The sequence below is a fragment of the Fulmarus glacialis genome, unplaced genomic scaffold (genome assembly GCF_000690835.1).
Source record: "Fulmarus glacialis isolate BGI_N327 unplaced genomic scaffold, ASM69083v1 scaffold12508, whole genome shotgun sequence".
In the NCBI taxonomy this organism is placed as follows: Eukaryota; Metazoa; Chordata; class Aves; order Procellariiformes; family Procellariidae; genus Fulmarus; species Fulmarus glacialis.
The window spans coordinates 3,292-7,099 of record NW_009227626.1 but is presented as its reverse complement, the minus strand read 5'-3'; positions in this window follow the sequence as shown (position 1 = coordinate 7,099).

The following is a 3,808-nucleotide window of genomic DNA, read 5'->3' as shown; positions in this document are numbered from 1 at the left end:
CTGGAACAGAAAACAACAAGAGAACGAATCATGACATAGGCCCGGGGCTACCTCTGTAGATATGATGGTATTTAGTTATAGGATAACTTTGTTACATTTATCAGTCTGAGATCTTGTTTCATACAAAACAAGAAAAATTCAACAAAACCAACTCTCTTCCTTATGAACTTTGTGATGGTACCGTGTTGTCGAAAGCAAATCAAAGTTCAAAAGAAGTCACAACTCACTGTCTCAGGAAAATCAGCGGGACACTGAATACCAGACACAGTTCTACTGCAACGAAAGACATTCACGATGAATAAAACTGAAATACTATTTCACCCATACACTATATCAAAGAGATGAAGAATAACTAGCCAAGGAAGTCACCTCATTTCTAAAATAAGTATGCATTATAGGAAGTAAAGATGAAAAGTTAAGTGTGATCCAATTGGCCATTTAGGCTCATTCTTTGTAATTTGTGATCAAATCACAATGCCATCAACTATTTTATAACAGCACAGCCACTTCTGTCCAAAAAAAAAAATCTGGCTGCAAAACAGTAACTCAAATTTCAAATCACATTTTTTGATATTGTTGCATCTTATGCCTGCTTTTATTGTGTCAGTAACCAAAAAAATAGTTTCTCCTGCTCAGGAAATGCCAACTACAGCAAGACGAAGTAGTTCTCCACTGTCTACAGATTGAACAGAACCGATTTGAAACTGTGAAGACAGACTTCCCAGCATTTAGTTATTGAAATCATTCCCAATCTTTCTATAATTTCCATTACTGCCACAGCAAATACTCTGTGCATTTACATATATATCTCAGCATTTAGGACGCAAATCAGTCTCCATCTTTTCACTAAAGTAGGTTTTCCTGATATTCCTTCTATATTTGTGGGTACTCTGTACACATTTACTGCACCTATACTGCATAAGGATAAGTAACTTAATAATGATTAAGTTGGAGAGAGTCCAACAAAGGGCTACGAAGATGATGAAGAGGCTGGAGCATCTCTCCTATGAAGAGAGGCTGAGAGAGCTGGGACCGTTCAGCCTGAAGAAGAGAAGGCTCAGAGGAATCTCATCAATGTATATAAATACATGAAGGGAAGGTGCAAAGAGGACAGAGCCAGGCTCTTCTCAGGGGTGCCCAGTGACAGGACCAGAGGCACAGGAGGTTCCCTCTGAATCAGGAAACACTTCTTCCTTGTGAGGGTGACCGAGCACTGGCACAGGTTGACCAGAGAGGTTGTAGAGTCTCCATCCTTGGAGATATTCAAAAGCCATCTGGGCACAATCTTGTGCCATCTTGGGCACAAACCAGCTCTGGACCAGATGACTTCCAGAGGTCCCTTCCAACCTCAATCAGTCTGTGATTCTACAACTTTTTTTTTCTGAGCCAGTCTCATACTCTTCCCATCAGTAAAATTACCTGTGAGAAGACATTATATTCACCCCACCTTCCCAGAGAGTGCTCCTGGCACAACAGAACAGATTCTTACAACATACATTTCAGTGGTTTCTCCAATTTAAGTTAATCAGTGTTCTGAAGGGGATTGTCAAGAACAACAACTCTTCCTGGATGACGTGCTGACTCATGCACATCTCACTGCTGCAACAGTCACTGCAGTCCAGAGCCACCCTGCACTCCTTTTTATCACAAGTCCTTTTTGGGCTGATATAATCTTGCACAACCTTTGAGATGAGCTGAAGAAATCCCCTTATGAATTATCGCTCAAGAAGAGAGAGTATGCTTAGTGTTGCTCAAAACAAATTGAGGTTGTGTATGCACGCATGAAAGAAATGACCGTTTCATGAATTTCTCTCTTTCACCCTCAACTCTATGACAAAAGACAAGGATTTTTCTCCATTGGGTGTGGTTGAAACTAGAGAAGATCCCACAAGTATGCTAAAGTTGTTTAAGGAGGCGAAATTCAAGGTTAGCCAGCAGGAAAAGGGTAAGAGAGCAGAAAGACAAGTAATTATTTTCAGGCTAGGTGAGAAGCGTCCAGCTGATGCAGAAGAAGAGATGGTGTTATCAGGTATTTCAGCAGGCAAAGTGGTACGACTTGTGTCAAAAAAGGAAGACAATTTTAACATCAGCATTTGGTATAGACTGGAGTAAAATCAAGAGATACTCAGAAGCAAACCAAAGTGATTTTGAAAGCAAGATTTTTATGCCTTTAGATTACACTGCCCTCACGGGAGAGGCAATAATACCAACTTATGCTAACATCCTATCAGAGGATTTAGTTGAAAACGAGGCAAAAATTGGTTCAGCGTGTTATTTTGTTCAGCTAAGCTCCTTTTCATCAAAATTGAATCTGCCCTTTATTCTTATTCATCTTCTTATCACAAGAGAGCTGGGGTAGCAGATTCAAGGGGTTGTGAAGGAGATGATTTCCAACAGTAGAGGCAAGCGAGGGAAAGGAAGGCAACCCCTACACATACACACACACTCCCACCACAGGGCTCTGAAATATATGCTTCAAGTGACTTTTGGGCCACTTTCTGCCTCTATTTCAAGAAGCTGTAACTCAGCCAAGAAGCTTGCAGTGCTTCAACTTGCCCCTACAGAATGCCTTAAGGCATACATTAATAGACATCAAAAGAGGGGCGGAGGGAAGGCAGCATCCCTGTGTTGCTCACAGTGACCAAAAAAAAACCTCAAGAGGCTTTTACAATCCAGTATAAGATGTCAAGATATTTTAGCTCAAAACGAGAAACAAACATTTCCATGAAGTTAACCCACTGGGGTGCGACAGAGCCACAAAGCCCATGTTAATGGTATTTTCAAAGTAAAAGGAATTGTTAGATGAGGTGTAGAGCAGCCCAGAAGAGGAGGAGGTAAGTTATAAGCACGTGGTTAGCTCTGGCATGAACAGGTAGGAAGGCAAAGCTGCCTACAAGCAAAGAACAGACAGGTGCAGCTCTCTTCACCCATCTCCTCCGTTTAAATATTAAGTTGGCTTTTGCCTGCTTTTATTGAGGTGGCTTTATACAATCATGTTTCTTCATTACTGTTTGATCTCTTTAATTACCTACATTAAACTACTCTATTAGGTCACTGCAAAACGTAAGAGGACAAACACATGGATTTATTTAGGCACAATCAATCCTTAAGATAACATTTGACCTCAGGTTTTTCCCAGCTTATTGGAGGAAGCATTTTTGTACAAGCTCTTCTTCCACAGCTTCCAGCTGAGTCTTAACAGCTGCAAATTTGAGCAGAATCATTTGACATTGCCTCTCCCCTATAAAACATCTCACAACAAATTTTCAATTTTCCCATTGGTCTTTCTTCTTTGAAATTATATTATATAAATGTTTTACTCCAGTCTTAAAACCAGGACAAAAATATAATACCTGAAGTACGCTGTTAAGGTAACAAGTGTTACTCCTACTCAGCATCTCATTTTCATTAAGAAAGAAGACAGACTTCTTTTCAGTCGCTTGATAATCTTTTGCATTATCCGAAGTGTGTTTTTGGTTTTTAATCTATTTATCAAAAGCACTTGACCAGAAAAATGAATGCAAACTTTGTGGCTACTCCTAAGGGCATACTAAAAAAGAAATGAATTGTTATTGGATCAGAGTGGTTATATTAGTTATTCATAAAGCAGTATTGTATCCAAGCAGACCTCACCCTTGCTTAAAGATCTAAAAATAAACAACATAAAAATGGGGTAATAAAAAGAGTTGGGGAGAAACCTAGAGCTGTGGTCTGTGTGGATACTAAAAACACAGGCAAAAGCAGAAGACAATATCTAGAGGCAAAATTTAGTCTCTCAGGGAAGAAGCTGAAAACAGGGACTCCTAAA